Source organism: Malaclemys terrapin, chromosome 11 (genome assembly GCF_027887155.1).
Source record: "Malaclemys terrapin pileata isolate rMalTer1 chromosome 11, rMalTer1.hap1, whole genome shotgun sequence".
Lineage (NCBI taxonomy): Eukaryota > Metazoa > Chordata > Testudines > Emydidae > Malaclemys > Malaclemys terrapin.
Window position 1 is genome coordinate 62791828 of NC_071515.1, and position 12005 is coordinate 62803832.

The 12005-nt window shown below is 44.8% G+C and overlaps 1 protein-coding gene across 3 annotated transcripts in view; it reads right to left on the reverse strand.

Moving 5' to 3' along the window:
- Nucleotides 1-4718, reverse strand: part of MGAT5 (alpha-1,6-mannosylglycoprotein 6-beta-N-acetylglucosaminyltransferase) — a 245542-nt gene extending 240824 nt beyond the window's left edge. For all 3 annotated transcript variants that reach the window (XM_054043734.1, XM_054043735.1, XM_054043736.1), the window contains exon 1: nucleotides 4587-4718. The gene's annotated coding sequence lies outside the window, so the exon portion shown is untranslated. The remainder of the gene's footprint in view (nucleotides 1-4586) is intronic.
- Nucleotides 4719-12005: the final 7287 nt, after the last annotated feature.

The window sequence follows — 12005 nt, forward strand, 5'->3', positions numbered from 1 at the left end:
AGAAAATGAAATATCCTCCCTAACATTCAGGTTCATTTTGGGGCAGGAAACATTAGCTGCCACTGTCTGTATTATACCTCTTCTGTGGATAGGCAATTTCAGCCCCAGGCTTTCAAGCTAGCACCATCCCAGACTCCTAAATCCACATATAAAAGGATGGAAAAAATGGAATATGTTACATGAGAAAGGGGGATAGGAATAATAAAGCCAACAAAATTAATCTTCAAGCCACATGTCCAAGCTTGTTCTGCAGAGGTGAAGCACTTGGTAATCACTTACCTGGTGTGCACACCTCCTTTTTTCTGTATTTAGGAACATGAACCACTCAGCTACACCACCCACAACACCTTAAGTATGCAGGTGACAGAACTTTCCCTGAAGTGGTCAGTACTGTGTGACATATCCTTAGGAACACCCCACTCATCCCTTTTCCAAAAAATAACCCCAAAATGCTCCTTTTTCCAGAGGTTTTTAGTGTTTTTCTCTCAGTATGACCCCTTCCCCCTTTTCTGAAAAAAAATCACACTACAGTGGCTTTTGTACAATTTCAGGTGTTTTTTACAGTTTAATTCTCTGTGCAGCAACGTAAGTACTGCCCCAATGTTTGTTTGTTATTGGACAGGAGAAAGGGTATTTTATCAATAAACACAAGCAACAGCTTTACAATAGCAGTTTGTAGTATAATAAATCTTTATGCATACACACATACTAAATATTACATAGAAAAAATGCATTAAAAAGAGTGTTACAATTGCACAGAAAAGCACTAAAAAACTGGGAAATGCCAGAATTAAGGTGGCTGTGTAATCTTAATTCAGTCCCTTTACAGTCTTTAAGACATGATCAAACACTATTGCTTAAACACAGGACACACCCATTTCATTCAGTGGACAGGATGGAACTGTTTGGGGATGAATCCGTCATGTAGTCAAAGAGGCTGTTGTCAATAGTCGGACCCCTACATCATTTGTCACAGAAGCTGGAGGATGTGTAGTGAATGAGGCAAGGGACAGGACAGTCTCGTGGTTAAGAAAATTGAATGCCACCTGTAAAACTGGAGCTCCTATGTGATGCTGGGCAACTCACTTAAATCACAATGTTCACAGTGGGCCACTAATTATGTAGTCCTAATTTTCTAGGTGCCCAGTGTGAGACAACTGGGGCCAGATTTGCAGGAGTGCTGAGCACTCAGCAAGTTCCATTGAAGTGAATTGGAACTGTGCTCTGAACATGAATAACTACTCACTCAGAGAATGAGGCAGGGATCATATGGGAAAAAAATAGCATGAGATCATGTAATGAAGATTGTATTATAATGTATGTGCACAAGCAAGCTGAATTAAGATTGCACTGGCAATCTTAACTCTCATATTTCTTAACTTCTGAGTAGCTGACTTCGCAACCATAAAATTCTTTCAGCATAGTTTTTTGGATGTAATATACACTTGAATGACTTTAGCCTCGGGAATAAATCCCTATCTAAAGGGATTCCTGACACGGTAAACTATAATGATGGAGTTGTCAAGGCTACTGAGAAGGTTTCTACTTTGAAGTTCATTGACCATAATTGCTCCCATCAGCCTGCAAGGGGAAAACATGGGCACTAACAGGACTGTATTCAATACTTGAAAGATAATATGTAGATTCCAGTCAGACACTAACACTGATGGAATTTTTATTGAAAGAAAACGAGGGGATGGGGACCTTTTGAACAATGCCTCATTTTCTAAAATGAAAATAACTAACATTTCCCCTCAAATTTATTTCCACCTCATACTGAATATTACATGCTTGTACATAATGTACCTGCCAAAAAATTAGTCAGAAAAACTCTAAAGTGTGCAGAAAAATAATCTTATTTGATCTATATCTGAAATGTACAAATGCTCAAATAAGGCCTATGTTGCATTCCCTACATAGTCAGTATTTCCATAGGTTTTAGGGGGAGATTTGGATGCACAAGAAATACAGAACCAGGAAAACAAAGGATACTGTAATTTCCAATCTGCAACAAAATTAATAGTATCGATAGCAAAAAAACACTATGTAGACCAAGGGAAAACAAAACTTGCCTGGCATGGATCACAGCAGTTTGAATGAACCTTTTAACAGTTTCACATCTTGAAATTTACATACTCCTCTTGTTTGGAGGAAAATGAAAGAAGTGCAAGACATAAACCAAAACTCACCCCAAACCACAATTGAGCTGCCAGTTAATCGAAAAGATTTACACAGCACAGTAATTCTTGTTCAAACCTGGTCTCTGTAACATAAGCATCTCTCATTTTTTTGCTACTGAAACATTTGTCCTCCCCGTACTGTTTATTTGTCATCCTCTGCTGCCTTATGTCTGAATTACTGTTAAGCTCCTTGTGGAAAGGACCTGTCTTTTCACATCTTCCATAAAGCACCATCCATGCCTATGACTCTGTTCAAAATGATTCTTTAGGTTAGTAACAAAACCCCAGTGAACTCTACCAGATTTGGGGTGTTTATTCCAAGATTTTCACACAGCTCGATTAAATGCTCTGTCCCCATCAGACTTGGCATGAACAATACTTTCCTCAACACTACACCTGCCCTCAATAACACACTACAGTTAGGTCACTGGTCACATAGGGGGCTAGAGAGTTATGGGGTGTTATACAGGGTTAGTGTGATGAAGACAGCCGGAACAAGAAAGACTTTACAGCATTTACAGCCACAAAAACACCTTAAAAATACTGCCTAGAAAGGCAAGAAGACCACAGCTTAGTAGCCAGCAGGTATAGATCTGCAGGAGCAGAGGGCATGGCTAGAAGCACCTCTGAAGAGTCCCCTGGATAATTGGTATGGCAGCATTTGACCACTAGCCCACAGAGGTATGCTGTCCCTGGCAGAGAAAGGGGCTGGAACAGCTATACATTCCCAACACAGACTCAGTGGTTAGATGAGACAGCCGCTGTCCCCCAGCACAGAGGCAACGGTAGAGGAGAGAGGCTGCGGTTCCACCCCCCCACAAAGAGGCAAGGGGTGTCTGCCCCTCCATGCAGAGAGGCTGAGAGTGAGTGCGTGCACAGGGGCAGGAGGGTGTGCACCAGCTGCGCCGCCCATGCCCGCTGCTTGGGGTAGTGCTCACTTTCCCACCACTGGTGTAGGATTGTGTGTGTACGTGTGTCCCAGCACAGGGTCTCCGTGTGCGCGTGTGTCCATGTCCATCCCCCCTCCTCCAGCACGGGGTCTCCGTGTGTGTGTGTGTCCGTGTCCATCCGTTTCCCCCACTCCCCTGGCACAGGGGCTCCGTGTGTCCCCGTGTCCATCCCGCCCCCAGTACAGGGGCTCCGTGTGTGTGTGTGTCTCTCTCCACGCCCTGCTCCCTCCACAGGCGCTGTGTCTGTGTGTCTCCGCGCCCCATCCCCACAGATGAGCTGTGTCCAAGTGTCTACACACACACACACACACACGGCTCTCGTGTCCGGGTGTCTCCGCACCTCCCTCCCCCCCACAGGCACTCTGTGTCCAGGTGTCCCTCCCCACCCCCCGCGCTGTGTGTGTGTGTGTGTGTCTCCGTGTTGTGTCCTGTCCCATCCCCACCCACTCACCAGGGGCAACATGTCCATCCACCCCACACACAAGTGCTGTGTCCGTGTGTCACCTCCACACCCCAGCACTAGGGGCTGTCGGTATGTGAGCGTGTGTGTGTCCATGTCTGGTTCCCCCCCGCAGCCCGTGCCAAGGGCTGTGTCCTCCTTACCCCGGTCAGGGGCTGTGTGTCCATGTCCTCCTCTTCCTCCCCCCCCCCCCGCCCCACCCGAGGGCACTGTGTGTGTATCCCTCCCCCGCGCCAGGGGCTGTGTGTGTCCTGTGCTTCCCCCTCTCCCGACACAGGGGCGCTGTGTGAGTGTGTCCAAGTGTGTCTCACCCCACCCCCCGGGACAGGGGCGCTGCGTGTGTCCGAGTGTGTCGTCGTCACCTCCCCTCCCCCACACAGGGGCGCTGTGCGTGTGTCCATCCGAGTCCCCCCCCCAGGCACAGGGGCGCTGTGTGTGTGTGTGTCCGTGTCCGAGTCCCCCCAGGCACAGGGGCGCTGTGTGTGTGTGTGTCCGTGTCCGAGTCCCCCCCAGGCACAGGGGCGCTGTGTGTGTGTCCGTGTCCGAGTCCCCCCCAGGCACAGGGGCGCTGTGTGTGTGTGTCCGAGTCCCCCCATTCCTCCTGGCACAGGAGCGCTGTGTTTGTGTATCCCTCCCCCGGCACAGGGGCGGTGTGTGTGTCACTGTCGTCCCCCTCCCCTAGCACAGGGGCGGTGTGTGTGTATCCCTCCCCCGCCACAGGGGCTGTGTGTGTGTGTGTCCGTTCCCCCCCGGCACTGGGGCACTGTGTGTGTGTGTGTGTGTGTCAGTGTCGTTCCCCCGCCACAGGGGCTGTGTGTGTGTGTGTGTCCGTTCCCCCCCGGCACAGGGGCACTGTGTGTGTGTGTGTCAGTGTCGTTCCCCCGGCACAGGGGCGGTGTGTGTGTGTTGTGCTTCCCCCAGCTGACCGCAGGGAGCCCGAGCTCGCCGCTCCCGCCCGCCCGGCCGGGGATGGGCAGGGACCCGCGCGCCGCTCACCTCCTTCCACGCCGGGCCGAGCCCATCGCCCATCGTCCGCCGGGGCCACCAGTGCGCCGCGCCGGGGAGCAGCTGCGGCGCCACAGCTGGGGCCGGCACCTGGGAGCGGCGGCGAGGTCAGAGAGGCTGACGAGCAGGGAGCGTCTGCAAAGTGCACGTCCGGCCGGGAGCGTGCACCGCAAGGGAGTATCTGCAAAGTGCACGCCTGGTCGGGAGCGCGCACCGCAAGGGAGCGTCTGCAAAGTGCACGTCCGGCCGGGAGCGCGCACAGCAAAGGAGCGTCTGCAAGCCGCTTGCTGCCCGTGCGGGCGCATAGACAACAAGGGAGCATCTGCAAACTACACTGCCGGGACCATGCACAGACAGCCCGCAAGAGCAAGGGAGCTAATTTTTATGTGAGCCCCTCAGATCTCATCAGATCTAGAGAGACAAAGGGGGTGAGTTAAGATCTTTTATGGGACCAACTTCTGTTACTGAGAGAGACAAACTTCCGAGCTGCACGGGTTTGAGAAAGAGCTCTGTGTAGCTTGAAAGCCTCTCTCTTTCACCGCCAACAGAAGTTGGTCCAATAAAATATCTCATTGCACCAACCTTGTCTAATATCCTGGGACCAACAGGGCTACACCACTTCTTGTACAGGCAGGGAGTGACATCAAATCCCCAGTGTTGTTGGGGTGGGTGCGTGGCCACACAACTACCCATCGCCAGCAGAGAAAATCAAGTTACCAGTACAGCCAAAGATTGCTTGCAAACTGCTAGTGTAAGTATTGTCGGAGAGAGTGCACAGCCATCGAGCCCAAGAAAGGAACATCTGCAAAGTATCAGGCTGCCCGGAGGTCATGTACAATAATCTAGTCCAACTAGCCATGGTCCACCAATTCCCAGGTCAATAAAGAACTGTGTCCAATAAGAGTGCAACTAGGAGCCATCTGCATATTCACATCCCCACCACAGACTGCACAAAAGCTAAATCCAATCAGAGACTGTCTGCAAGCTTCTCACCTTACCTTGCCCCAAATGCTCCCCATGACACATGCTGGCTCTGGGGATGCATACATGAGTAGGTTTGGCCCACTGGGATAATAGGAAACCAAATCCTCAACTGGTGTAATCTACTGAAGCCCGGGGTTTGGCTCAAGCACCTCTACTGCTACCATATTTCCCATCACTCGGAGGCTCCTCAGCCTTTCCTTAGCTGAAGCTTCTCTTGCAATGGATTTGTATATTGGCAACTCCCAAATTCACTCAAGCCACCTTCCATCTTAGAATTTTAAGGCACTTTAACTTTCCTGAGATGTAAAAATTACACTCTCCCTTTTACAGATGAGGTGCAGAGATGTGACATGACTTGCTCAAGTTCATCCACTGAGCTGGTGTTAGCTCTTCCAATACCTTGGAATAGCTACAAGCCTCTCTTTGCCCTCTTTTACTGTCTTCCTTTTCTCCTCTCATTGCCAGTCTCTCCTCTCTTCTTTATTTTCTCCATCATTTTCTTCTTCTTTGGCCAGCCCTTGATCCTTTCTGCCTGCACTTTCCAGTGGTCCTCTCCTCTTTGTATGTTCCAGTTTCCTCCCTCAATCCTTTTCCTCCTCTGCATTCCTTTGTCACCCATCTGGTCCTATTTTCCTTCCCCATCATCCTATTTCCACCCCAACATTCTACTCCTGCATCCTGTCTCATCTTCCCTATTCACACATGCACATGACCCCTTCCAGGGATGACAAGGGCTGCTGCACTGCTACTCAGAGCCTGGTAGTATGAGCATGAGGCTGCAAGTTCTGGCCTCTTCTGCTTCCCCCTTTTTTGTCTCCTCTCTTTGCTGCCTGAGCCACTATCTGTGCTGCACTGAGAGCTACCAAGAGGTTAAGGAAGCCAACAAGAGGAACAGTGACAAAGACAGGATGGAAGCAGTATCCCCTAGTGTTTGGTAGAAGGACCTGCATGTGAACCTTGTTCCCTTGCTACAGCCATGAGTTCTGAGTTATATTTCAGCTAGGGTGCATGATAGCAGGGCAAATCTTTGACTGTCACACTGGGGGAGTGATAATTGGCAGATATAGACTAACTACCACTATCTGCTAAAGGTATCACTTTAAATTCATTTGTGTTTGGAGATGGAGATGTCTACCAAAATGTGTGTGGTAGTGGTTGGGACAAGATTTTGCCTGTGATAGTAATCATGTCTTTTGTCTGCAGGATGTGAATTAATTACATCAGCTAACTTTTTCTAAACATTACACAGTGAAGAAATATTTGCAGTACAATATATTTGTCTGATTTTTCATTTATTAAGTTGTTTATAAAATACAGTTTTAAAATTACTAAGGTGCCTAGGCTAAGCTGCAGTGTTTGGGGCCATTAGTGCAGAATGCTGTGGAACATTTTTATTAGGGAGGAAATGAATAAATTGTGAGTGGCTTGACAGACTCTATTTAATGCAGCCGTTAGAGGAGTATATGTTTTCCCAATCTGCATGCACATATCTTAAGGGAAAGCAAACAGAAAATGAGTGACATCTGGTGGCCAATATCACTCTCGTGGTTCATAGGAATCATATGCCTTTTAATAGGGAGTCTAAAGTAAAGTTTCTAATTCTGGTTAATAACTGTACAAGCTAACGTAAGACTAAAAGAAGAATTTGTACAGTTTATAGTAAGTTCTGCAAACTAGAATTCATACTCTTGTGTTGAGATCTTCATGTATTGTGAACTATCAGAGATTGACCACTGAAATTAAGCAAAATTAAATCATATGTAAATGGATATGTCTTTACAATACAAAAAGTCTTTGCTAGTATTTAATACTATCCAATATTTTTTCCAAGGGGTAGAAAATTGTTGTTCACACAATGCATGGTGAAGGGCACTTGTTTATAACCACAAGCAACAGAGCCACCATCAACAATGATGCTGTGCAACGTGGAGTTTTACATTTTATTGAGTATTATTCTGCGATCGTGTGTTGCCAGTTGGAAAATCTCATTGAGATTTAATGAGAGGCTTTGGGGTTGAAATTTTCCCAGGCATCCAATGATCAAAGCCCTGGACTTCTTCCTGTGCAAAAGATGAGTAGGCTTCTGAAAAGTTCCACTATGATTTTTACTGAGGCTCTCATGACAAAGAAACAAAACAGGTGAAATAATGATGTCTAAAACGTTTTGATTTTCTTCCATTTGTTATGCTTGTAAATTAGGAAGCTCACATCAACTGGCTGACCCCAGATTAGTCACTTTTGTAGCAGAGATTTTCAGATATTAAAATACCATTTCATCAAACTGCCCATAGCTGCTTAAAACAAAACTCCCAGTAAACCTGTTACAGAGGGGAAGGGAAAATCCAATGGCCCCTTGTTTATACATTACAATACAACTTCATACTGTTGAGTGTGTATATCTCAAAATATTTTACAAAGCTAAATAAAAGAGTAAAGTAATGACAGAGAATTAATCAGGCAGATGAGAGTTGGGTGGATTGCTCAGCCATTACCAAAATAGGGGAAAACTGAAGAGAATGAGAAGGGAAGAGAGAAGATAAGGTAGAAAGTTAGAGGCAAAGAGGGAATTAAAGGCTGGGGAGGGTTAAGGATGGGAATGTTGTAGAGCAAGCTTGCCCTTTTATTTGTTTATTTTTTATTTGCATGCATAACAAACATTCAAATATAGATTTTTCATAGTGCTACGTGCAGTAATTTCCAAGCATTTCTTAAAGTTTGTTCTCTTGTTCCATTGAGTTTATTTGGCACATGCTTTCCTGTTCTATTGCTGGGAGTTTCTGAAATTTAAATACATTTCTGAATCAAATAATTTCAGATCCAATTGTCATTGTAATAATTGTAATAATTTCAAAAAAATGTTAAAACCTACATATAAATCTAAGACTGAGGAAAATGGAAACATATGTCTTCAATGGAATTATCCCAATTTACACCAGCTGAGGATCTGGCCCAATAAATGCAAGCAACAAGAATCTAATGTAGTGGCATAGTCACACATTAAAAGGTCCCATAAACTGGTGCTGTTTTTCTGGTTGATTATTTTTCTCCTCCCATGAAGTTGCAGATACAATCTTGGATCATAAGAACTCCTCTGTGTCATGTCATCAAGGGATGACATTTCCCTGCCAAGGTCAGCCTCAGGTTTGTGGTGGAGACAAGCAGACTGGGTAACAGTGTCACATCCTCATCAACCTGCATGGTCTTATGATGAAGAAGTTCTGGCCCATTTAGCAAAAAGGACAGAAGCAATGCTTAAAAGGCCTTGGACATCTGTGGGCTAAGTTGGAGTGGATATGGACTCTCTATGGTGTTGTTAAATGGAATGGGCCTTCATCTGCTTTTCAAATCTAATGGACTTGATTCTCCATTGCATCTTTTGTAATCATTAACTAATTCAAATAGTAATGTTTTACACCCACTTTACACAGCCGTGCACAAATAGGATGACCAGATGTCCTGATTTTATAGTCCCGATATTTGGGTTTGGTTTTTTTAATATGGGCTCTTATTTCCCCCACCCCCATCCCAATTTTTCACATTTGCTATCTGGTCACATTATGCACAAGGTACAAGGCACACAGTATTTTTAATTTTGACTACAAACTAAAATTGCATTTTTGTCATGAAACAAGATAACACTCACAACAGATTCAGGTTCAGCTGAAGCAATGTCAGGTTTTAGTCCAGAAACACAACACAGAACCTAGCAGATAAGGAGCCAGGCACACATAGCAATGAGCAGACAATGACCAGTACTTGCTGGGTTCATATATAGCTGCCGTGGGCAGTCTTTGGTGAGCAGTGACCAATGGGGGTAAGCTATATTCATGTAATTGCATGCCCTGCATAGGCTGCATGAGTTCTTTACAGCTTGTGTTGTTTTATTTGGGTTTCTTTTTAAAAAAAATCTCTTTGGCCCAGGTGGAATTAGGCCTCACTGAAGTCTTGACTCAGCATACATTGAAGACAATGGAAAGACTCCCATTTACTACAATCAGAGTTGGAGATGAGATCCTATGAATGTGCAAGTCTGAGTCTAGGAGCTGGCATGCAGGGAAGTTGCCCTGGATAACAACTTCCCTGGGGCACTAACCTGTTGTGCTGGTCCATTTTTTCTCTCTGATCCTGATTCGCCAGCCCTTTGTTTTCAGCTACCTCGGGGAGGGAGGAGGGACTGTGTTGGTGGGAGGGGTGGGGAGAGGAACGGAACACATTTTCCATCCTGGTTGGCAAAATGGTGAAGATTGCTCCTTTCTGTTCTTCCACAGCCTCCCATGAAGATCAGGGTTTAACTCCACAGCTCTTGAGTTCTCCGTGGTTCAAGCATTCTGGAACCCATCATCTGCTGATTTAAAAACAAAGAGTGTGAGCTACTATTCACCTTGAGCACTGGTCCTGCTGTACAGAACTGACAAAGCTCCTGCACACTGACTTCTAACAAGTTCTATGAATACTCTAGGATTTTACCTCAGCATCTGAGGGACACAGTTTCTTTATGCAGTAACTCCCTCATTTTCTGTAGTTTTGTCCTCCCCATGTCTGTTGTCCGTTTCTCATGTTGTTGGTCTAATTTTAGCTCCAAGGGGAAGGCCTTATCTTTTTCTTTTACTGTAGAATTCCATGAACATCTATAAATGCTATATAAAAAAGAACAATAAATGATGTTAAGCTTGTGAAATGGTATTAAATACTCATTTACCCTCAATGAAAATCACAGCAGTAATCGCAGCACGTCTCATAGATGTGCTGGAAAATCCTGACTCAGGAGAATCCAATTCTGCTCTTATTTACTACTGTGCAAGTTCACTGAGGTCAGTGGTGTTGTACCAGTGTACCAGAGAGCAGAATTTAGCCCAGAATGTCTAATTAAATCTCTGTGACAATATTACCAGTGCATCAAAGATCTCTAGCCTGATGCTCTAATCAACAACATGCTCTTTTCTAAGGCAAGTTTGGGAAATAAAAAAGAAAGTCTTGAATACTGTGGTCTATTCAGTAAATCTCTGTATTCCAAAGGTTCTTTGAGATCTACAAAACCCTGAATGCTGGAGAGGGTGCTGGATTCTGAATTTGGGTGCAGATCCAAATTTTAGGGCCAGCCAGTCCTTATTGCTATAATTGGCCAAACCAAAATCCAAGCTCCTATTAATCCCCTGAACTTTGATGGGGTTCAAAATCTACACATGAAAGTTGTGCCCATCTATAATTATTATTAAGCTTATTTTTTTTTTTAAAAATTCTTTTTGATAATTTTCACAATTTACCGTATAGACTCCAGGAAATATAAGACAGGTAAGAGCAACCTTCACTCATGCTAAATTCATTGCCAGCAACAAAAGTTTAAGAAAATATGTCATATTTTGAATAATTGCAATTGACATGTTCTCTTCTTCAGAATAGCAAAGTGACATATGACTTACAGCAGGCATTAAGCTGGGGGTTTAAAGACTGATTTGTTTTACTTCAAGCCTCCTTAAAAAGGAACTGCTGTTACTAGTTTGGTGATTAAAGTTTTAAAATGGAGGCAGTTGATTTATAGCACCAGAGACTGCTTTTTAAGCTAAAAAGGACTGATCCCAGAACTTCTCATAAGGGAACTGATGCTTTCAACTGTAATCAATGGCAAAACAGGAGCTTCACTGGGAGCAGGAGTGGGCTCCTATTATGGCTGAAGATGAGCAGAAGTTGCAAGTTTTGGATCAGGGGGATCTTAACATCTCCAAAAGAAGGAGGTATTTTATTCTGAGATTTTGGTTTAGATCCATCTCTGTTTATAATCTAACTCCATGTCTGCAATGCTTGAATGGGAGGGAGTATGGAAGATAATAAATCTATGTCTGTTGATTATAAAGTGGTACACAGTGATAAGTTATCTGGCTCTAGGACCCTGCATAGAAGTGCAGAGCTGTTCATTTGACTCACTCTGAAAGCAGACCAAATGGGTCCCATTAGCTCCAAGACAGAAGTAGAAGAGAGTGAGAATCCCTAGGAAAGTTAAGATCAGGATGAGGATTAAGTTTGTTGTTATTTAATTTAATAATAAAGGAAAACACCAGGATGGGAGTAGGTTTGGACAATATCTGGCATATGTTTGCACTGTTGAGAGTTGGGTGGAAATGATACCAACATACAGGCAATAGTGGAGTTTATGCCTTACAATCATCTTTCTAGTTTACCCTGAATGACATCTCAGATATGCAAGAGAGAAGAACGGGGAAGTAATAATTTTTATTGGACCAGCTTCTGTTGGTGAAAGCGATAAGCTTTTCAGTTTACATAGAGCTTTTTTCAGGTCTGGAAAAGGTACACAGAGTGCCACAGCTAAATACAGGACAATAGTCAAGGCAACCTAAAACAATAAGTTACACACTGGTAAGGCAGTAACTTTGTTACCAGATAAAGCAGCTATTGTGCACTCAACAAAAC